Source organism: Balaenoptera borealis (assembly GCF_965194805.1).
Source record: "Balaenoptera borealis genome assembly, chromosome: 3".
NCBI classification, from domain to species: Eukaryota; Metazoa; Chordata; class Mammalia; order Artiodactyla; family Balaenopteridae; genus Balaenoptera; species Balaenoptera borealis.
The window spans coordinates 116451925-116476069 of NC_138866.1; the positions used below are offsets into that span (position 1 = coordinate 116451925).

General features: G+C 50.5%; 1 protein-coding gene and 1 long non-coding RNA gene across 4 annotated transcripts in view; one reads left to right on the forward strand and one right to left on the reverse strand.

Annotated features, from left to right (window-relative positions):
• The window catches only part of CORO2B (coronin 2B), a gene marked incomplete at its 5' end in the record, with an annotated part of 141987 nt that overhangs the window by 13829 nt on the left and 104013 nt on the right, over positions 1-24145 (forward strand). The window lies entirely within an intron of this gene.
• On the reverse strand, positions 12448-23691 carry LOC309624863. The gene is made up of 3 exons (XR_014242177.1): positions 16907-23691; positions 14082-14251; positions 12448-13948 (listed from the first exon to the last, which is right to left on the reverse strand). It is a non-coding gene; the product is annotated as an uncharacterized lncRNA (long non-coding RNA).

Genomic DNA, 24145 nt, shown 5'->3' on the forward strand with positions numbered 1-24145 from the left:
TTTAATACATTTATTTATTTATTTTTGGCTGCATTGGGTCTTCGTTGCTGCATGCGGGCTTTCTCTAGTTGTGGCGAACAGGGGTACTCTTTGTTGTGGTGTGGCGGCTTCTCCTGTTGAGGAGCACGGGCTCTAGGCGCGTGAGTTCAGTAGTTGTGGCACACGGGCTCAGTAGTTGTGGCTCACGGGCTCTAGAGCACAGGCTCAGTAGTTGTGGTGCACGGGCTTAGTTGCTCCGCGGCATGTGGGATCTCCCCGGACCAGGGCTCGAACCCGTGTCCCCTGTGTTAGCAGGCGGATTCTTAACACTGCGCCACCAGGGAAGCCCTGACTTGCACTTTAGATGGTCCACCCCAACCCATGTTGCCCTGGAGGCAGAGTGGCGAGTGGACATTGACAAAGCCCGTGTATCATGAGGTAGGAGTGCAGGTTCTGGGCCCCCAGCCCAGATTTCCTGCTGGCATCTTCCCACGCCTGGGTGAGCGCAGCACTTGCCCCTCTCTCCCCCAAGGAGATACCCCTGGCTGGGACCACTGCATGGCACTGGCCTTTCTCATCTGCCTCGGGCTGCCAGAAAGGTTGAATCTGGGCTTGAGAAGACAGGGTGCAGGGGGGAGGGGGCAGAGAGGCCCTAAGTCTCCTTCTAGGAAGACTTGCTTATGGCCTGGTGAGACTTGCTTATGGCCTGGTGAGAATTCCTCCTGGAATGGGATTTTGGAGCCCCCTGCTTAAACTCCAGCTCTGACACTGTGTGGCTGTGTGATCTTGAGTTGATCCCCTCTGGTTGGGACTCAGTTTTCCCAACTAGCTTAGGATAGTATCACCTGGTTCGAGGCTGGGTGCAGGAGTGAGCTTATGGATGTGCTTATGCCCTGTTGCTGCCCAGCTACCCTCCCCCAGCTCTTCCAGACCCTACAGCCAGAGTCTCCTTCTGAGCTGTGTCCTCCAGCACACACACACACACACACACACGCACGCACGCACGCACGCACACACACACACACACACGCACGCACACACACACACACATGTTCACTCCAGACTGCCAAGGGTTTATGAAACTTGGAGGTTGAGGACCAGAGTTCGAGTCCCAGCTCTGCCCCTGGCTTGCCCTGTGCCTTGGAGCAAGTTGCTCAGTCTATCTGAACCTTTGTGTCTACCCCCTCCCATTTGGTGTAAACATCAGCCCTCCACACACAAGAAGGGAATTTTATGAGTCAGCCTCTTCCACATCTCTTCAATACACCCTCCCCTGTGCTGATTCTGCCCCCTTCAGCCAGAGTCCTTCTTTGATGAAAATTCTTTCCAGTTTTCAGTGGTGACCTGGTTGGGGGTTGGGGGTGTAGTATTCACTGGGATAGGGCACGAGAGAACCTTCTGGAATGATGGTGGTTAGGTGCATGTGTACATGTGTAAAAATTTTGCAAGCTGAACACTTAAGACTTGTGCGCTATAGGCATGTTGGATCTATTTTAATATGGGAATATTAAAACATTAATGTTTGGTTTTATATAAAGGAATAATTATTCTATTTATTTATTAATAATAAATATTAATAATTTAATACATTTTTAATGGAAAAAAGATTCTTCTCAGCTTTCTGGTTCCAGCTCCATATCTCTCCAGCCATTCACATATTCATTCATTCTACAAATATTTGCTTGTGCCCCAGGCAGCCCAGGCTTGCAGAGGTGAAGGAGACGCAGATGCGTGCACTGTCTTGGGAGCTCAGAGGTGCAGAATCTTCAGTGGCTCCTCGTTGCCATTAGCGGTGATTCTAATGCTGGCTGCAGACCACCTGGGGAGGTTTATATGCTTGTGCTCAGGGTCAGTGTCACAGGTGTGTGACCTGTGCGATGCTTGGTTTAGTATTCTGCTGACACTGTCTTGAAATTCTTCATAATTTTTGATCAAGCGGCCCTGCAGATTATGTAGTTGGTCCTCCCTGCACCCACCCGCCGTGGAACAACAGAATCAGAATCTCTGGGAGGTAGGGCCTGGGCATCAAAATTTCTTCAGAGCTGAGTTTCCTTCTGGAGCAGCCCTGTCCAGACGCAGCCCTCATCCTCAGACACTCGGCTGAAATAAGAGCTAGAGCCTGGCTCTCTAGACGCTTGTAACTGAGTTGGAACGATAAGCCCTCACACATGAGAGTGTCACAGGAGCAGTCCCCGGGGAAGCAGTAGTGGCAGTGAACCACGAAGGAGCTCAGGGGAGAGGCAGGATCACTGTGGGGTGGGATGGTCAAGGAAGGCTTCATGGAGGAGGTGGCACATGCACCATCCTGAGAAGGGCAAGAGAAAAGAAAGAGAGGAGAAAAGGCAAAGATAGAACAGCATTTAGGAGAGGGAAAGACTCGTGGAGGAAAGGGAGGAACCAGGCTAACTGGAGTGCGGCGCATGACTTGGGCAGGGAGAGATGTGGTTGGGAGGCTGGGGTGGGGCAAGGTTGGGAAGCACAGGAGGTGACAGTCTGAGAAGTCAGAGTCCTGTCTGCAGTGGGGAGCCGCTGAATGTTCCGGGTCCAAGAATAATGTGCTCCATGAGCGTTTGAATGGATAAATAAGAGGATTGTTTGAGGAGGCTTGGGGGAACTGGCCCGATAAGTTGCCGAGGTCTCCAGCCAGACTGTGGTCCACCTGTTCTGGGAGGCTCTGCGCCCCCTTCCCCGTAGGCGGTGCCTGTCTGTGCGGAACCCCCGTCCCCTACCGTGTGCTCTTGGGCAGCAGCGACTGAAGCGTCCCCAAGAACAACAGACTCTTGGCAGACCATGTTCTCCATTCCTAGGAATGGCAAATGGTGAGGGGAGGGGCACTTCTGGCAAAACTGGGCTCTGCTCTCCGGCTCCCACCAGGTTCCCCAACCCAGGTGAGGAGCCGCTGTAGGAAAGCGGCTCTCCCTGCCGTCTTGCATTTCCCACGGCCTGGTGGACACTGCAGTGCCTGGGGAGGGGGCGGGGGTCCTGCCTGGGATAGAGGAGCCCTCCTTTCTGAGTGGCCAGCAGATCAAACACAGATCTGTTTGTTTCTTAGTCTCCTGAAATATTTATGCAGGAAGATGAGAAAGGAGCTCTGTTTATTGAATGCATCTTCCAGGAAAGAAGCCACAGGGAATGGGCTGCTTCCTGAGTCTGAGAGCCAGTGAGCAGAGATTTCTTTGGGTTTGAAGCCAGACAGAGCCTGTGTACTTGCAGAATAAAGGGGAGTAGGATTTCTGGAGGCGACAAAGCCCTCTCAACCTCCTGCCTCCAGCCCCAGGAAAGCCTTTCAGCACGTGCTTTCCTGGTGACTCCAAATGACAACTGAAATCTCAGTCTAGTTTCTATTCTGGGCTTTGTTTCTAACATGCTCTGTGACCTTGGGCAAGTTGCTTAACCTCTCTGGGGTATCAATCCAGTTCTGTTTGCCCCTTGATAGTGTTTGGAGAGTCAGATGAGCTGTGGAGTGGGCTTGCTCTGAAGCAGTGAAGGGGTAGGAATGGGTGTAGGGAGCATTGTACCATGCAAAAGTCCCAGCCATGCAGTGTTCAAGGCCAGAGAACTGACCAGGAGAAGGACTGAGTGGCCAGTGCCGCTGGCGGCCTCAGCTGTGGCGTGTGGGGTCAGGCCAGAGGGGGTGCTCTGGGACCCAGGCCCACCCTGTGGCCTCTTCCCTCCTTCCTCCTTCAGCTGAGCCCTGCTGTCCCATGTCCCTGAGAATGCTGGCCGGATTTCCTCCCAGGAAGGGGACGGGGGTGTCGGTTTCCATCCCCTGGGAGTTGCAGGCAGCACTTCTCCCTGACAGTGGGATCAGCCTTGTGTTCAGATGTGGAAGTCTGTGGCTCCATGCCCAAGCCTCATGGCCGGCCTCAGATCATCTGCTGTCCACACTCAGGGAACCTGGATCCCTGCCCTCAGTTTGGCCCCTGGGGCTGGGCTTCTGTTCTCAGCTCCAGGGCTGGCTTGCTGTTCCGTCTCCTGTGGTGGACCTTGTAAGAGGTAACAGTTAATAACAGGTCTTAGCATTAGAACAATCTGAATCTTAATACAAACTACCATCCACTAAGCACCTGCTCCATGCCAGGCACTGTGCAGCCTCGGGGGACACACAGAAGGGACCAGTCTCCCTGACCTTTAAGGAAGTTGAATTCTGCCTGGGAGGCAGACACAGATACTGATGGAGTATTTGAAGTAGCGCTGAACACAGGTCCTGAAGGCCACAGAGCCCTGGGAGACTGGACAAGGCTTCCGAGGGGAGGTGGTGTTTGAGTCTGACTTTGAAGGGTGAGTAGGATTTGGGAAAGGGTGGAGGAGGGAAGGCACAGATGAGTAAAGACAAGGGCAGGGTCACTCCTGAAATGTTCTGCAGCTTCCAGGTTGTCCGGGGAGGTCTGAGCATAGAGGGTCAGGAGCTGGGAAGGTGGGGAGCGCGCTTGGGGAGTAGCCAGAGGGGAGGTAAAGGTGGAGGCCAGGGTGAGTTATGCATGAGTTGTACGTGGGAAATGGATGTGATCCAGTCATTAGATTCCACGACAGTACACATCATTAAGCACGTACTGTGCCAGCCACCATTCTAGATGATGGGACACATCCACACAGGTGAACAAAACAGAAAAAGTCCCTGCCCTCAGGGGACTGGCCCTGGAGGGTGGGGAGACAGGACAGAACACAAATACATAAATATTAGATGTCAGGTGGTGGTAAATGCTATGAAGAAAAATGCAGTGGGGTCAGAGGGCAGAGCGATGGGAGGGGCTGCTTTAGACAGAGCAGCTCTGAAAAGGGGATGTCAGGGCCCAGGGTGGAACGAGGGGAGGGAGGAGCCACGTGGAATCTGGGAAGATCTTTCTGGCTGAGAGAGCAGAGAGCTCCCAGGCTCCGAGGAGGGGGCTGCCTCCCGCTCAGGGCACAGCTGTGAGGCTTTTGTCTGGGGGAGCACGAGGGGAGAGGTCAGAAAGGAGGGGGAAGCTGGGCCTGGGTCCCTCGGAGTCCTCCTGCCTCCCCCAGGCTTTCACGGGCTTCCTGCTCGCTCATGTTTGCCAGCTGACTGAGCGAGAGTGACCCCTCAGGGGAGGACGGGCAGGAGAGGGAAAGGCTGGAGGCTGGGAGCTGGTGAGTGTCTGAACCAGGGCCGAGACAGTGGGCCCGGGAAGGGGAATCTCCAGGCCTTGGTGACTGAATAGGAGGAGAGGAAGATGACAGCCCGGGTGGTCCCGGAGCTCCCCGGAGAAGAGCTGGATCATGAATCTGTGGGCATCCCCGCAGTGGGCTTCCCACACCCCATTCTGTGGGTTACCTGAGCCAGCCTGGCCCTGATCTGGGGCCTGTGGAGCGCAGCCAGAGCCTCCCATCCCTCCTGCCCTCTGGAGGATGGGCCGCACCCTTCTGCATGGCCGGCGGAAGTCCTCAGGGGCTGCCCTCCCCTGCCAGCCTCCCTCGTCTCCAGCCTCATTAGTATTGTGAGCAGAAGCATATTTATTTTTTCCTGTGGGGAACTGGTGTCCTGCTCATTTCAAATTGAGTAAAGCCAAAGAGCAATTAAGAGGCCCAGCCTTCTTGGGTCAAGGAGAAACGACAGAGGGAAATGGTGTTGCCGCTTTGCTGGCTGCTGAGCACATCTGTTCTGGGCTGGTCTGGGTTTGAGCGGCAAGGAGGGCGGCGCTGTAGGACTGGAACTCACCAGTAACAAAACACTAATGATAAATGTTTACTTAGTGCTGACCATGTTCCAGGGACTGTGCTGTTTTACATGCATCTTATATCATCCTTTCAGCAGCCTGTGAGCCACAGGGATGGGGGAGGGAAGGTGCTACTGTTATGTCCATTTTGTGGATGGGGATACTGAGGCTCAAAGGAGTTAAGTAACGTGCCCACGGTCACACAACTGGTAAACTGAGATGGAGCCAAGTTTCTGTCCCATCCTTGAGGCACCCCAGGGCCCATGCCCTTAACTGCCTGGCTCATTAGTGCCTCAAAAGCATTTCATTTAACCAATGGCTTCTCCCTAAATTGTTTCCCTCCCATAAAAAAAACAAAAAAACAAAAAAAACCAACCAAACAAAAAGCCCTTCCGTTGCTATGGAACACAGAGGCTTCGCCAGAGTTACTGAGGTGAACCACGGCAGAGAGTGGGCACGGGCCAACACTCCGTCTGGGCTCTCGCTCTGTCCCTGTTCCTCTCCTGGGGGACCGCACAGTTAGACCCATTGCGCTTGGTGGGCTGAAGGACAGCAGACCCGTTGGGGGCCATTGTGATGGTCCAAGCACAGCCTGAGCTGGCCGAAAGAAACAGTGAGGGCTGGAGAGGAAACAGGACTCGGGGTGATGTTTTGGAGGTTGATGAACCTGTGGAGGTGCCTGAGAGGTAGAAGTCAGCGGGGGTACAGGGGCTCCTGGGAAACCCAGGAGGAGTCTTCTCTGGTCAGCAGTTCTGTGTCCCAGATCCAGCCCCCCTCAAACCAGACCATCTCCCTTGTTCCACAGACTTGGCTCTGAGAGCATTTTTGGATTTAGAAAATCAGATCCCACAGAGGCTGAAGGTCAGTGCCTCAGGCTCTGTCGGCAACCCCAGGAGAAGAGGGGCAGCAGCCGGCTGGAATTGGGGTATCCTGGTTTCCGGGGAACTGAGCTGGGTTCCTGGCCAGAGAGAGACTGGGGGTGGGGATGGGAGGAGGAGAAAGTGAGAGAGAACAAACAAGAAGTTTTGCCATCTCTGCTTCTCTATCATGCAGGGTCAGTGATTTTTGCTAATAGCAAACTTCTGGGAGAAAAAATTGATCCAAAGATGGTAATCCAGTTTTCTCAAGAGAGTAGGCCTGCCTTCTAAAAAAGCATGGACCTTCAAGAAGCCAGGAGGAGCTTAGTGCCCTAGAGAGGCAAGTCCCTGCTAAGCGTTCCTCCCCAGAGCCCGCCAGGCCCAAGTTGCCCCTCTTTGCTGCTGTCTTCTCTCCCCAACTCCTTCCTCCCTACTTTTAATCCTACAGCAAACCTTAACTCTGCCCTCTCCCTGACCCTCTCTCTGCTGGGCACCAAGGGGCTGGTCTGTGTTTAGAACACTGGGGGCTTTGTGCAGGAGCCTGTCAGAGGAGAGTTTCGATTCTGACCGGAGCTCCTGGAGGCTTGGAAGGGTGACACTGATTGAGAGAAGCTGGTGGGGATGGGAGCTGGGGCTGCCGCACTGGGAGCCTGTCCTGGGTTCAGGCCCAAACTGGGCTTGGGACTGCCCTGGATTAGGGGAGCGTGAGGTTGGGGTCTTATCAGCCTGGACTCCACTGCCCACCTGAGTGGCAGTATTCTTTGGCTTCCCCCTGCCCGGGCCACTTAGCTGAGCATTCAGTGCCTTCCCTCTGGAGCCACCATTTACCTCCTTGGCCCCTGCTCAGACCCTGCCCTCCAGCCACACTGGTCCGCTGGCTGCCCCCAAACTCAACTTGTGCTTTTCTGCTCCCTCTCTGCTCAAAAGGTCTCTTGATCCCTGCTTTCAAGGCCCAGCCAAAATGCCACCTCCTCCAGGGAGCCTTCTCTGATCTCTCCTCACTCCTAACTCCATCCTTCTCATGTCACTGCCATGTTGAGATGGTTCTAGTTGAACATGCCCTGTCTCCCCTGCCAGAGGGCAAGCCCCATGCCCTGAGTGGGAAGGAGCGTGCGATGCTGCAAATCCCATGGCGTGTTTCTTGTGTCTGGCCCTGTGTATGTTCAAGTAGAGATTTTTGAATGGCATATTTGTGTTTTTGCATGGATAGGAGGATCTGTTCTGTGCGTGAAGCATAGCTTCAGCCATGTGAGATGCATTTGTTGGCAAATTTATCAGAGGATGCAGAATAAAGTCTCCCAACCCTCTCCCTAGAAGGGCCTGGGACAGATATGGAGAGCTTATTTTTCCTTTCTCCCATCCCCCAGCGCTGCTCAGACAGAGGCTGTGCTGCTGAAGAATTCTAAAGGAGGGGAAGTGCTCCCCAGTGCCTCCCAGACCTCCCGCCCAAGAGAGGCGATGGCCTGGTGACCTTGTGGCAGCAGTGTGCTCTCCCGGGGCTCTGCCGTCCCCTTGGGAGGCTGCCATATGCTTTCCGGACGTCCGGGTCTCATTATGCTCCAACTCGAAAATTCATCTTGTCTAATTGTGCTCGAGGCCTGAGTGAATTTAGGAACTATTAGCCAGGCTCTGTGGGCCGGGAATCTCCATGGCAACAGAGGATGCGTCCTAATGAACTGCGTCCTTGGAGACTGGCTCAGGGGTCCCCCACCCACCCCTCTGTATGGATTGCTACTACCCCTGTTGCTTGGCAGGGACGGTAGAGGACCTGGGCTGGGGAGAGGTGACGGAAACAGCCTCTGCGGCAGCCACCCAGGCCCCTGTGGTGTAGTCCACTATTCCTCCCAGCGCTGCAGGGATAAAAGATACTCACAGATGATCCCACAGCCTCATTGCTGGCCAGGGGGTTTCCCTTCCTCCACAGAGAAAGAAACACACACCCCTTCATCTAAAATACACACACAGACGCACACACACAATTCCAGTGGTTTGAGTGCTGTTTGTTTTCCAAATCTTTCTAAAATGTGGAAGTTGCGGTCCCCTCCAGGAGGCCTTCCTGGAATGTTTGCGTCTCTCCCAGCCCTGTTTTGCCACTCTGCTTGGTTTGTGCATCTGGGATGTTTTTCATCACAGTCTGCCCAGAAGTGGACTTAGGCAAGTACATACCAGGTTTGCTTCCCGCCAGGTGACAAGCTCCTCCAACACAGTCAACCCCCACCTTCCTCTTCGGAGGAAGCTCAGCCTGAAGGAGAAAGGGGTCTTTGCTAGCAGCCTCTCTCTACCCTCGGTCCCACCCCAGGGACCAGGCCCGGGAGCTTCTCTTTTGATGTGGCTCCCAGGACCTTCAGAGACCTTCCTGCCTCTGTGACTGTGGGTGATGGCCCTGCGCCAGGCGCTTTGCCTTCTCCACCTGAGGAGGAAGGGGATCCCCTAAAACTGGGCCTTTGGTGAAGGAGTGGAAAAGAAAAGGAGACTTGAGGAAATAAAAACAGTAAGCCAGGAACAGCCCTGGCCCCAGCCCCCAGCCTCCTGGTTGCGAGACCTCCAGGCCCCTGGCCCTACTGCCCCTGGGCCTGCTCACCTACAGGAAGACTGTGTAATGTGGGAGGAGGGTTGGAAGGCAGAGGTGCAAACCCAGCGATTTCTCCACATCCACAACTCCTTCTCAGCTGTCCTGCTGAGTCTCAGTCTTCAGAAATGACCTGGAGAGAGAGGAATGAGTAGGGAGGAGGCCACCTGTCTGAGTTTTAATTAAAAGGGACAGGGCACCTCCCAGTGGCACTCATGATGCGTGTGGGTCTCCATTGAGGAGGGTGGGGTGGTATGCAGGTGTGTGGGTGTGTGAACAATTGACAGAGTAGAGATCTGAAGATCTATCCAGAAAGCTGAGTTTTCTCCCCTCTCCTCTATAGCCACTCCCCTTAGCGCAGCAAACATTTCTTGAGCATTTGCTGTGTGCCAACCCCTGTGCCGGGCCCTGGAGATGTAGGAATGGATAAGATACAGCTCCTGGCCTCCATGAGTGGGCAGAGAGTGGGCACTGAGATGTTGAGGGGCCCGCCTCTCACTGGACCCCTTCGTTCATCCAACATCCCCTGAGCTCTGCCTGTGTGCTGCCTTTTAGATGGTCCTGAGGATGAAGTGGTGAATGCGGCGGTGGGGAGCACAGGGTCTGACCAGGCAACTGTTAACAGGATTATGCGGGTTGGGGGGTCAGGCACCCAGAGGAGGAGCAGCTAATGCAGCCTAGGGCACTAGGAAGGCACTAAAGCAGAGAACAGAAGGAGGAGGAGGATTTGGCCAGGTGGACAGTTGAGAAGAGTGACCAAGGTAGAGGAAACAGTGGCATGTGCCAAGGCCCGGAAGAGAGAGACAAAGGTTTTGAGGAACAGAAAGAAATTGAACACAGTGAGGGCATAAATGTGCCATGGTGAGGCTAAAGCCAAGAGAGCCATCAAAATCCAAGATGTAAGGACCGTGGACTTGATTCGGAGGGCAGAGGAGGGAGCTGTGCTCTGTGCAGGGGAATGGCACCAGATTTAGATTTTTAAAAGGCCACTCTGGCAAGTATTTTTTTGTGATTAAAAAATTAAAGTATTCTTAGTTTTTCCTTTAAGGCCACTCGGTGCTGTGGAAGGGAACAAGGGAGGGAAAGGAGAGTGTTGGAGTGATTGGGATATTTGGCCCAAATGAGGGTCTGACCCCAGGCACACACACGTACATTGTACGTAGATGGTTTCCTTTTTAATTGGAGTACAGTTGATTTACAATGTTCCAGGTGTACAGCAAAGTGATTCACTTATACGTATGTATATGTATATATATCTATTCTTTTTCAGATTCTTTTCCATTATAGGTTATTAACAGATACTAAATATAGTTCCCTATGCTCTACAGTAGGTCCTTGTTGTTTACCTATTTTATACATTGTACCTAGATGTTTTAATTCAGTTTGATATGGGAATTTCAGGCCACTAAGAGAAAGAAGAGCAAAAAGGGCTCCCACTGCCCTTTGTAATATGTGTCTTTAACCCCTGCCCATCCCTCTCATGTACCAAGTTAAATAGGATCCACCTGTCATCGCCATGGTTTTGCCTACTGAGGTTTCCCCTCATTTTGTTGCCCCTCCTGGGGTAAGGATGGTCACTGTGAGTTTCATGGTTCTCTACTTCAGTGAAGGCAGGTTCAGTGAGATAAGCAACACCCACCTTCTCCCTATCTGAGAACACCAAGAGGCAATTCCTTTCTGTTTTCTAATAGAAATATTTCATGGAAACAAACCTATTTCCTGGGCAAGAGGGACTGCTTGTACGAGTCTTGCAAGCACGCATTTATTTCCCTGGTTGGGACATGTATAATTTTATTTACAGGGAGGGGACACACAGCTTTGCAGTCCCTTGCTTAGAAATGGCTGCTCCTTTGGATTAATACCATCTGTTTCCTCTGAGCAGGAAGGTGTTAAAGAGCCCCCTGCCCAATCTGGGTTTGAGACAGGAGGTGAGAGCTGTCAGGTGGCCTGGGGTTAGGGAGTACAGAACAGAGAAGTGGGCAGGTTGACTGCGTTAGGATGCAGAGTTATCGCTGTATCCTGTGCACCATTGAAGTCCCAGGGCTAACACAGGGCCTGGCTCCTAGTAGGTGATTCCTAAACTAGTTTGTGGGCAGCAGAGTGAATGAATGAGTTGGATGAATGAATGGGGTGGTATGCACAGATGAGTGAAAATTGGCCTGTAACCTCCAAATAATCATAATCTAGTAAGAAAAAGCTAATACTAGGCATGATGACAGCAGAGCCTTCATGGAGGATGAGCTATGGGGACAGTGCAGGGTCATCTGGCAGATGTCAGGAGTCTGTGTTTCTCAGGTCAGTAAGGTGTTATGAACTGATTGTGCCCCGCCATTCATATGTTAAAGCCATAACCCCTAGTGTGTCTGAATTTGGAGATAGTGCCTTGAAGGAGGTAATTAAGGTTAAACCAGGTAGTAAGGATGGGATCCTAATCCTACAGGACTGATATCCTTATAAGAAGAGGAGGAGACACCAGGAGTGTGTGGCACACAGAGGGAAGGTGGCCGTCTGCAAGCCAGGAAGAGAGCTCTCGCCAGAAACCAACCCTGCTGGCACCTTGATCTTGGACTTCCAACCTCCAGAAGTGGGAGGTTGTTTAAGCCATCCGGTCTGTGGCCTTCTGTTATGGCAGCCCTAGCACACTAATACACATGGGGACGCTGTGTCTGAGTTGGGTGGTCACGGTGAACAGAACAGGGGGAGGAGTGCTGCCTCACAGAATTCAGAAGGGCAGCTGGTCTCCTTTGGAGGCTCATCCTGGAACACGTGCACCAGGAGATTCAGAGTAAGAGCCTGGGCTGCGGAGCCAGACTGCTGGGGTCCTGAACAAGTTCTAGTCCCTCAGTGTCTTGTCTGTAAATGGGGATAATAATAGCAGTTACTGTTGTAACTCCTTGTTGTACAAGTAGCATCGTGAGCATTACATTTATTTTACGTGTATAAAGCGCTTAACCCTCAGCCCAGCACACAGTAAATCCTCAACAGATCTGTCCCTCTTCCTCTTTACTGTTTGCTTATCAGTGTTGTCACTCTGGGTGCTCCCTTCTCTTAACATGTGTTCCAGGGGCTCCAGCCATTGTTAAGAACGTTCTGGGACCACCTTGACAGCAGCTTTCAGTACCAGCTCCTAAGGTCGGAAATCAGTTTGTCACTTCATGGCCAGCCTCCTCCCCCACCCCCACCCCCAAGCCATCTTCCCCACCTGGAAAGGACCAAGCTTGTGTCTGAATGACTGTGGATGTGACTAAGGAGATGAACCCTATCACTGAAGGGCAACGATATGCCCTGAGGATATCCCTAGCCAGTCCTAAGTGGGATTTCACACCAGGAGTTTAAAAAGTGATTTTTTTTGTTTGTTTGTGCAAGAATATGTACATGTCCTTCCCAGGGGACTAGTCCAGAAAGGCCAGGGTCTCTCTGTGTAAAGCCGTGATTAAAACAACCACCTCAGGACTTCCCTGGCCATCCAGTGGTCCCGTGCTCCCAATGCAGAGGGCCCGGGTTCAATCCCTGGTCAGGGAACTAGATCCTGCATGCCGCCACTAAAGATCCCGCATGCCGCCACTAAAGATCCCGCATGCCGCAACTAAAGATCCCGCATGCTGCAACCAAAAGATCCTGTATGCAGCAACGAAGATCCCATGTGCCGCAAGTAAGACCCGGTGCAGCCAAATAAATAAATTAAAAACAAAACAAACAAACAAAAAAAACACCTCCCTTCTGTGTAAATTCAGTCTGAGTTCCTCATTTTAGCATTCCGATAATGAGTCATGTCTTCTGAGAACCTATGGGAAGGTGGGATTATAGGTGCTTTTGTTTATTTGGTTGTACATTTCTGGGTTTGCCTTTCTGTATTGTGTATTTATCACTTTGATAATTAGGAGAGAATTAAGCAAATTTTTAAGAAGTTTTTAAAATAAAAGAAGAAAAACTCCAGACTCTCAGCTGCCAGGACTGTCCTAGGTCTGTGGTGGCATATTCCAACCTGTATATGCCATCAAAAAGACACATAAAAGTAAAGTAGTTTCACTCTTTTGGAGAGCAATTTGGCAACGTGCTTCACAAGCCATAAAAATGTCCACAATCCTGTGACCTAGTAATCCCACTTCTGGGACTCTGTCCAAAGGAAATAATCCAAGGGTGGGGAAAGGCTCTCTGCATCAAGATGCTCATCACAGCATTATTTATAACTAAAAATTGGAAGCAAAGTAAAGGCTTTACAATATGAGACTGGCTAAGTAAATTAAGCAGCATTTATTCGATGGAGCATTCTGCAGCCATTAAAAAGTATAATACCAAATGCTGTGCATGTGGGAAACTTCCTGCTAAGTGAAAAGGGCTGGATACAAAGTTTTATGCATACCAGGATTATAAGTGTGTAAAAAGTTCTTTGGAAAATGCAGATGCTCTGGGATTGAAAAGTGAAGGGAGAATTGACAGGACCTCCACGTGGGCTGAGGGAGAGAAAAAGGGGGAATTCATAGATGACTCTCAGGTTTGTGGAATGAAAGTCCCATTTACTGGGAGTCATGGTGGCCGAGGAGGAGCAGCCTGGGGTGGGGAGATCAGTAGTTGGTTCCCGATGTGTTTGGTTAGTGTCTGCGAGAATCTGAAGGGATAGGTCTGAAGCTCAGGAAAGAGGTCCAGGTGTCAGGTGGAAATTTCAGAGCCATCAGCTTGTAGAGGGTGTTTAAATCTCTGAGTTTGGATGATCTCAGGCAGGGAAGAGTAGAGGCAGTGGGTCTCATCCATGGATGCCTTCAGAGTCCCTTGCAGGTCCCTCCAGGTCAGTGAATCAGAATCTCTGGGGTGGTGGCCCATCAGCATTTATTCAGAGCTGCCCAGGTAATTCCCATGGAGGCTAGGGGCTAGTTAAAGTGAAAGAGAAGTGGCAGGTTTGAGCCCCAAGCTCTCTGTGGCTGAGACTGAGGAGGGGAAAAGGCTTCAGAGGTGACTGAGAAGGTGTGGCCAAGGGAAAGTCAAGGAGGAGGGAGAGGTCACCTGCACCAGCTGTCGTCCGGAGGGCAAGTGTGAGGGGGCTTCGGGCTCTGCGTTGGTCAGTGTGGATGAGGCCCATTCAGCTCTGGGATTCCTGAGTCTAGAACTGCATAGATGGGCCCTGCAGTGCCCAGCACAGGATCTCACAGGCTGTCAGTGTCTGTTCTATTGAACTGAACAAAGCATTTTTTAGTCAGTTGCTTTCCTTAAAGTAAACGTTTTCCATACTGCAAATTCTGGCCCATGGTCTGCAAGATTTTTGAGCTGCTTCTGGGTGGAAGAGGTCATGTAGAAAATGCAGCTTTGGATATAGAAACGTTGAAATGACGCAAATGTTTTGATAGCTCATGGATACAGTGGGTCAGCATATTTGAAACTGGGACAGAGAAAAATCCAGAGCATAGCTGAACATTGACTTACACTTCCCCCGATATCTTTGGTCAGCCTCTGATGGCTCCAGATAGAGGACAAGTTACTTGAGCCCAGGGGGTGGGCATGGAAGATGCTTTCAGCATCTCCTGGAGCTGCGGGCATGGGGCAGGCGCTTTGCAGGTACTCGGTACATCCTCCATTCACTTGATTGATTCAGAGCTGTGGAAGGGGCATCCTGCAATGGAGGGTGCTACAAAAAGGAGCCTTCCCCAAGTGTCCCGAGTCTCCCTGGCTCACCGGGGTGGAGACAGACATTGGGCTTTTGGAGTGGGTGGAGGGGTTAGCAAGGGGCTGCATGGGTTCTGTCGGTCAGACATCCAGACGGGTCACAGAGGGGACAGCAGCGCGTCCATGTTCCACAACGTCTGGGGGTCTCAGCTAGGAAAACACAAATGACTAGGTGTGACTTGAACACCGGGGGGGGGGGAGGGCTGGAATCATCTGAAAGTTTCTTCACTCTCATGTCTGGTGCCTGGACTGGGGTGACTTAAAGGCTGGGCCCAGCTGTAACTGTGGACGGGAGCATCTACACAGGACATCTCCATGTGGCTTGGGCTTCCTCGTGGCATGGCAGCCTCAGAGGAGTCAGATTTCTTACATAATCACTCAGGGCTCCAAGAACAAGTGTTCAAGCAAACAAGGCAGAAGATCATGACCTCTTAGGACCTAGCCTCAGAAGTCACATAGTGTCACTTCCATACCAGATTCAAGGGGAGGGGACATGGAACCCACCACAGAGTCCTTTTCAAAAAGTGATTTTTTGGCTAGTCACTTCCAGCCCCTGTCTAAGGTGGGCCAGACTAGGTCTCCAGGAACACATGCCGTCCCATGTTCATGTCCCCGACTTTCCTGAGACCCCAGGGTGTGTATCATCTTTCAGTCAAAATCAGATGCCCTCAGGCATAGAACCCCATGAAGTAGGGTCTTTGGACTGAGGACTCCTGTGTGCCTGGCTGCCGGCCTCCGGCTCAGCTGCAGCTACTAGACTAACTTCAGAAAGAGGTTTATAGACTGTGAGATGCTGCCCTTGGGAGGGGACTTTACCACACTTTTCCTGCAGCGTGCCTCTGGGCAAGTGTTTCCTTTCCCGTGGACCTAGGCAACTGAAACCACACCCAGGGGCCTCAGCAGGGCCATTGCAGCCTGAGGGCTGGAAGTCAGAGGCTGCGCAGTGCCCAGGGTTCGGTGATCAAGATCTGGCCTCCTATGGTTGGCTACCCATGGCCAGACCCGCAGGTGGTGGTTACAGGGTCCAGGCCTTCTGGGAAAAGGGCCAGCAAGGCAGGTGCTCCCTCCCCCACGCTCTGGTTCCCTGGAAGACTGTGGCCTTGGGGACAACTCCCTTGCCAGGCCAATCTGTGCAGCCGGGAGCCCATCTCCCTCTACCTTTGTGTGTGTGTGTGTTGGAGGGCGTACATTTCTGTTTTTCAAGAATTTGGCTCTTTGTGCACCGCAGGGATTTGTTGGAGGCTGATGTGAGAACCAAGGGTCAGGGAACGCACTCTCCTCTTCTTCCCAGCTCCTCCCCTCCTAAGGAGGGACTGCCCCCAGGAACCAGGATTCTTGAATCCTGAGTGGTTGGAGCCTCAAGGCTTTGTTCTCTGCCCCTCCCCAGCCAGACTCCTAAACGCCTTTTCTCAGGCTTCCCACCAAGGGAGTGATGGGGCTCCAGGAGGGGACTTGGAATTCTTTATCATCGTCGTCATCATCGTCATCTGCCTCCTGCTGTGTCCACTATTCCAGCCCTCCATCCATCCTTTCAACAGATATTGCAACAAGTATTTACTAAAATCCACCATGTATTTACTACAACTCGATGCCAGGCACAGAGGGAGAACTCAGACTCAGACCCTGTCCTCCAGGGGCAGCAGAGAGGAAGCTGACTTGGGATGGCAGCCAGTGCAGTGGGAAGTCCCGAGGGCCCTGGGTGAGGGCACAGTGGGCCGAGGAAGCAGGGCAGGGCTCGAGGAGAAGCAGCATTTGAACTGGGCCTTGGGGATGGCTGGGATTTGGCCTGGCGGACGGGACAAGGGAACTATTGGTAACAAGAACAGCATGAGTGTGGGGCCTTGTCGGGACCAGGGGTGGAGCTGCCCTGCAGGGGCATATTTGCTACGCCAAGAGAATCTGTGCTCGTCCTCTGGTGCGCCGTCTTCAACCCTTTCTGGCAGAAGGGAAAGAGGATCTGGTGGAGTGGGTCACACCCGCCCATTAGGAACAGTCTTCCTTCTTTCTCCCAGCAGGGTCCATATTTAAGAAGAGGGCCCTGGCTACGTGGGTCAATTTGTGGTCCACACCAAGCATCTAGGCACGAGGTAACGAGAGACTGAACCAGAGGAGGGTCAACGGAGAGGAAAAGGAAGGGGGATCTCTGAACGCTGGGGCTGAGCCTTTACCTCCCGCTAGTGGCTGGTGACACAGGAAGTGCTGTGTTGTCTTTGATGGAAGGTTTTCCTGAGCTGGGGAGTAGATGTGTATTTGGGAGGTCACTGGGGTCTCTGTCTTCTCTTTGCCACTGACCTCCCAGCTCCTTCCATTGCCAGGCCTGTTCTCCTGGTCCTTGGCCCCCTCACTGTTGTTCTTTCCCAGAGCCTCCTGTGTGACTTAACCAAAGGCACACAAGCTACTGATGGCAGGCTGCTGCGCTGGCTGCCGAGGGGTGAGCTGGGGTCAGCTGGTGAGGACGTGGGATCTGAGAGCCGATTTTCACCGCACGCCTGTGGCTGGGCCTTTTGGGACTCGTCACTGGCAGTGATGGCAGACAGGCTGGAATGGGGCGGGGGAGTGCAAAGAGGTCCCGTTCTGTACACTGGCTGGACCTGGAATCTGCGTGAGTCATCCAGATTGGCCAGCTAGCGCATCCCTAGGGGGCCTGTAATTGTGTAACCAACCTCTCCCCTCCACCCTCTTAGTTCTCTTGGTGGAAACCTGGCCAGAGACTCAGACACAGAGAGAAAAAGGATGTGGTGATAATTCTACTTGTTATTCAGAATTAACTAGGTGAGTATTTCTGGAGCACCTCTCACAGGGTAGGCATTGAAGATCTCTCAGAAATGGGCCCTGTCCTCAGGGAGTTTGCAGTCCCGCGGCCCGGCACCAGCGGCCCTCAGTAAATGTGGATGGATGCGGCCTAGAGGAAGAGCCCCGGCTCCGCAGGGTGAATGGGGTCTCTGGTGCTTCCACTGGTTTAGGAAGCAAGTGGTGAGCCACTCCCTGCCCTGAAGTTCTGCGTTTTCCTCCTGACCTTGTGGAGGAAGGGCTGGGGGCTGGCTTAGGTCCAGGGGTGCACCCCTTCACTACGGACCCTTAACTTGACATCCAAGACCCCTGCTGCCTGGCCCCACCTGTCTTCCGAGGCTTGTCTCCAGACTCCTTTGTTCTAGCAGCAGCAGACTCCTTGCCCTTTCCCGATGGCCCATGAACTTCACCCTCTCTGCATTCACGCCTTGTGCCGTATCCTCTACCCGAAATGCCAGTGCCATTCCTCCCCTCCCTTACCCCTGGTTCCGCACTGCAAATCTGGAATCTGAGTCAAGCAGACTCCATGCCAGCTTTTCCTCTACTCCTTCATCTCTCTGTTGGGTCAGTCAGGCATTGTTCTGCCTCCCGCTTAGTATTGCTGTTCTGTTGGTTGGCTAACTCAGACACTCACTGGACTGTGAGTTCTTTGATGGCAAAAGTGGAGCTCTTTTTCTTAGCAGGAAGATGAGGCATAGTGGGTTAACTTAGGTTAGGCTCTCAACTCAACCGCTTACCACTCTGTGACCTTGGGCAGATAACCTAACAGGTCTGAGCCTCAGTTTTACTGTCTGTAGAATGGAAAAAAATTATACCTGCCCCTTAGGATTGTCACTGATACAGGGTAGCTTGGTGCCTGACAAGTATTAAATGTTCCATGAGTGTGGCCTCCCGTTCTGCTTTGCATTTTCTCCTGTGGTCCTAACGCTGTGCCTTGCACAGATGATATATGTTTAGTAATTGTTTGATGAACAAAATGAGTGACTTGAGCTCAGAAATAAACCCGAGCATATACAATCAACTAATTTTCTACAAGGGTGCCAAGAAAACACAATGGGGAAAGGATTAGTCTCTTCAATAAATGGTGTTGGGAAAACTGGCTATCCACACGCAAAGGAAAGAAATTGGATCCTTATCTTAACAGCATACACAAAAATCAACTTAAAATGGATTAAAGACTTAAATGTAAGGCATGAAACCATAAATCTCCTAGAAGAAAACATAGGGGAAAATCTCCTTGACATTAACCTTGGCAATGATTTTTTGGATATGACACCAAAAGCTCAGGCAACAAAAACAAAGATAAACAAGTGGGACTATATCAAACTAAAATGTTCTGCACAGCGAAGGAAACCATCAACAAAAAGAAAAGGCAGCCTATGGATTGAGAGAACATATTTTCAAACCATATATCCACTAAGGAACTAATATCCAAAATATAAAAGGAACTCATACAACTCAATAGCAAAAAACAAAAACCAAATCAACAACAACAACAAAAAACAACCCAGTTAGAACAGCGGGCAAAGGATCTGACCAGACATTTTTCCAAAGAAGGCATACAATTGGCCAACAGGTATATGAAAAGGTGCTCAACATCACAAATCATTGGGGAAATGCAAATCAAAACCACAGTGAGATATTTCCTCATTCCTGTTGGGATGGATATTATTAAAAAATAAATGAAAGATAATAAGGGTTGGTGAGGATGTGGAGAAAAGGAAACCCTGGTACACTGTTGGTGGGAATGTAAATTGGTACAGCCGTTATGGAAAACAGTATGGAGGTTCCTCAAAAAATTAAAAATAGAACTACCATATGATCCAGCAATTCCTCTTCTGGGTATATATCCAGAGGAAATGAATTCAGTATCTCAGAGAGCTATCTGCACCCCCCCATGTTCATTGTAGCATTATTCACAATAGCCAAGATATGGAAGTAACCTAAGTGTCCATCGACAGATGAACGGATAAAGAAGATGTGATGTAAATATACAGTGGAATATTATTCAACCTTAGAAAAGGATTTCCTGCCATTTGCAACAACATGGATGAAACTGGAGGACATTATGCTCAGTGAAATAAGTCAGGCACAGAAAGAAAAAAAAAACTGCATGATCTCACTTAGATGTGGAATTTAAAAAGCCAAATAAATACGTATAAGCAGAGAGCAGAATGGTGGTTACCAGGGGCAGGAAGGTGGGGAAATGAGGAGGTCATGATAAAAGGGTACAGAGTTGCAGTTAATAGGATGAACAAGTCTAGAGATCTAATGCACAGTATGATGACTATAGTTAATAATACTGTATTGAATACTGGATGTTTACTAAGAGAGTAGATTTCAGGCGCTCTCACCACACACATACAAAATGGCAACTGTTCGAAGAGATGAATGTATTAATTAGCTTGACCATAGTAATCGTTTCACTGTGTATAGATATATACCAAATCATCATGTTGTACACCTTAAGTATATACTATTATTATTAAAAAATAAAATAAAAAATTTTTTAAATGAGTGAGTTCCCTGAGTTGCACCTGTTTTGGAACCATAGATGTCCAAATCAGAAAGGACCTTAAAGATCACTTGATTTATGCCCTCCATTTTTACATTTCCTGACACTGAGTACCGGAGGGCACGTGATGTACTGAAGGTCACTTGAAAGAGTCACAATTCAAACCTTAGTCTCCAGGTCCCAGTTCAATGTTCTGACCATTCCTGACGTGTTGGCTGGTCCCATGGGGCTGCTGGGCACGGGCACAGCCGGGGGACATCCTGATGGGGATATGGATCCTGTGTGAGATTCCTGCATCTTCACACCCCTCTGCTTACCTCCACCCCCTCCCTTTTTTCCTGCTGATCCAGATACCTCTTGGGAGTTTGGCATGGCATCCAAAGATGGTAGAGATCTGGCGTTTCCCTGGCCCTGCAGGGAGGCGGGCATGGACTCTGGCTTGCTGCTTTCCTTGGAGAAGTTTGTCTCCCAGGCACCAGGTCTCCTTTTTCGTGCCCTTTCCTTTGGTGTCATGTCCCTTCTGCATTTTCCCTCACGTCCCCTCCTCTCATTCATCCCTCCCCTCACTCTCCCATCCCTCCCTCGTCCTCCCCAAGCCCCTTTAAGGGCCCCTTGTGCCTTTAAGTTCTGTTTGTGGAAACCTGGCCTCAGACTAGATCCTACATCCATCTTCAGTACCTGAGGGTACATCTCTCCCAGGGTCCCATCTCTCGAGGAACGGATGTTTTCATTTCACTTACTGAAATGACTTATCACCTTGCAGAGTATGATACTCTGCTCCCCAGTTGAAGAATTTCAACCTCTGTGAGGTGGGTTAGGGAGGCCAGTACGGCCTCAGGCCAGTCCAGAATGTTCACATATAGAGAAATAGGATCTGAGTGAAAATGGACCTCACACACCAGCCTGTCCCTTAACTCCAGCTCACAGCGCTGCCAGCTGACACCTTCCACGCCACACCCTGCAGGTGGCCAGGGAGATAACCCAAGAGGGAAAATGAAAGAAGCACTTTAAAGCTTCTGTTAGCAAAACATTGGGAACCATCCCATGTACTGAGCAACAACTAACCTAAGCCATCTGTGGTTCTTCAGCATAAGGGAGTGCAACTGTGGGAACTGGCTCTCTGTGGACGTGCACGTGCTTGCCATGATTTTACCCATTCCAGTGGATTTATTTTTATGATTATTTTAAAAAATGATATCTTTTTCAGATTATAAAGATGATATGTGTTCATTCTGGGCCATCCTTTGCGTTTTTCTGCTTTTCCTTTCACTTTTTTTTTTTTCCTATGAGTGTATTGAAGTATATCCTACATTTTGCATTTATTATTATAACATTGTATCAGGAGCATTTTCTCATGGTATTATTTATACTATATTTCATTGATTACAATATTGCACATTTTGTGATTTCTGAAATTGGGATATATTTTCAATAGACAGCATGTCCTAGTTTATCACTACATGTTTTTCTTTCTCGGAAGAACGTAAAATAATGGTCAGTCCTACAATCAGTTGTGTTAGATTTGATGAAATATAGTATATGCTTCAAAAACACACTTTTCATGCTTGTATTATAATAGTCTGTCATATGTACGTAAATATACTTGAGTTTATCAGCCTGTTATTATTGAACAGTTAGGTGGGTCTAACTTTCTACTTTTCAGAAACATCCTGATATGTAAAATGTGTCCACATTGCTCATTTTTTATTAGGGTGGACTCCAGAAATAGATAAAATTAATGAAGGTCTTAAGGGCTCTTGTTGTAGACACATGTGCGTGTTGACAAGAACCAAAAGTGAATATAGAGGGACCAGTCTCTCCCTGAAGGGTTGAGAACAGATTTGGAATTGCAAGCCCTTCCTTGGAGTCTTAACAGCCAATGAAGCATAATTCCGTAAATTTTTATTTTACACCGACTTAGAGAATGAACTTACGGTTACCGGGGATGGGGAGGAAGGGTGGGGGGGGGATAGTTAGGGAGTTTGGGATTGACATGTACACACTGCTATATTTAAAATGGATAACCAACAAGGACCTACTGTATAGCACAGGGAACTCTGCTCAGTATTATGTAACAACCTAAATGGGAAAATAATTTGAAAATGAATAGATACATGTATATGTATAACTGAATCACTTTGCTGTACACCTGAAACTAACACAACATTGTAAATCAACTATACTCCAATATAAAATAAAAAGTTAAAAAAGAAAAACAAGGATTATCAAACCATATTTGGTATTTGGAAACCCAAATTAGTACATCCCTAGAGTTTATTGGGACCTTAAAATTTACAAAGATGGCTGGTGCCTTGCAGTCTTTGGCAAAGCTCCTACTGTGTACCAGAAATCCAGAAGTTCTCAGTAAGCACTCTTTGCCCTCGGTGTCGTCTTGAGTTGGCTCCAATGTCCAGTTGCTGCTGTTTCTGCTTTTTAACTGAAAATTGCTGTGAGTTTAACTCTGTCATTATTGATGTAGTTTGTTGTGGATCGTTTAGTGAACCACCAGTGTGTAGTACTTATTTGCGTATTTGAAACCTATAATTTTTCATTAACCAATACATCTTAAAGCATCATCTGTGCCCACCTGCATTGGAATCTCTTAGGTGCTTATTCAAATGCAGATTCCTGGACTCTCATCCAGACCTTCTGAATCAGAATTTCTGGGAGCGGACCTCAGAGTAAGCGTCTCTGTGCTAGCGAGACCCTCTGAACACATCTTCAGTGTGTTTGCATGGTGGTTCAAAAAGGAATCTTCCAGATCCTTATTGCTAAAGCAGCTGTACCTGTAATTCCCCAATTCTGCTTGTATAGAGATGACTGCACATGGATTTATTCTACTTAAATACCCTGCAAGACAAAGGGTGCTGTTTTATGACATAAAATTGTGCATGGCCTCTTTTAGGAAGTACGTAGTAGGTGATGATTCATTATGTCTCTCTCTTATCCTCTGTTATCTCCATGTTGTTTTCCCACTGATGTGTGGGTGTGGGTAGGTGAGGGGCCTCTGGGGTAGCCAAGATCAGGGAGCCCAAGACCCCAAGGAGCAAAATAGACCCTGACGGTGGCAGTGCCTGCTAGAGAAACTCATTTAAGGAAGGAACATGGCGACCAAGACAAGGAGGGGTCCTGGATGACTGTCCACGGGCCGCAGGGAGAAACAGCCAAGCCCAGGAGTCAAGGATGTGGCTGGAGGCCGCCCTGGAAAGTGGCTGGGAGGATTTCGGGACATCCCCGGGGCCCTCTGAGGACAGCCTTCTTCTCCACCCCTGCACCGTGCGCTGGGGGAGGGGCTGGTTCCAGGGCCCCAGTGAGCCCTTTATCCACTGCCCTCAGCTCTGACTGGAGCACATTGTGTCCTGGCTGCGCCCCTCACAGCCTCTTAGTGACGGGCCTGTTGTCCAAGATGGGCCCGCGGCTGGTCCAGGCCTGTGCCCATGTATTATGCATCAGCAGCTCAGACAAAGCTTCTGTGTGTGGGGGCCGGGTGGGATGGGGGCTTGCCCCCTGCAGAGTCCTGTTTACCAGGCACTGCATGCCCAGAGGATGGGATGGTGGGCGTGCTGCGTGCAGGAGATGGGCTCTGCAGCGGGGCCTCTGAGCGGAGAGGGAGGTGAGGCGTCGTGGACACCACGGCCGGCCTTCCTGGCTGAAGCAGGATCGATGGCTCACTGCAAGTTCAGGGCAGTCAGGGAAACGGTCCCCCCCTCCCTCCACCTCCCAGGGCTCCCAGACCTGCTCAGAACGCACTGTTTGATCATTAACAGAGGCTCTCTGGCTAACCCTGGCTCCAGTCAGCCAGTAATTCCCTGGGGCACCTGTGGTGTGGCCTGATCGCCTCAGGCACCCAAGAGACGGGACTAATGGGGACCTTCCTAATCAGGGTGGACAGAAAGTCAGTCATCCCCCCGCATGGGGAGCCTCTTGAGGGGTGCAGGCGGGTCTTGCTCCGCTGGAGCCCCTAACTGGGGCACCTGGTATGGGGCAACCATACAGTAGATGTTTGTGGAATGAGAAAGGGTTTTCGAGCCTTTGTAATGGACCCATTCCTGAGCCAGAGGCTGTGGTCAGGCTCAGAGGAGCAGGAGAAGGAAGATGGATA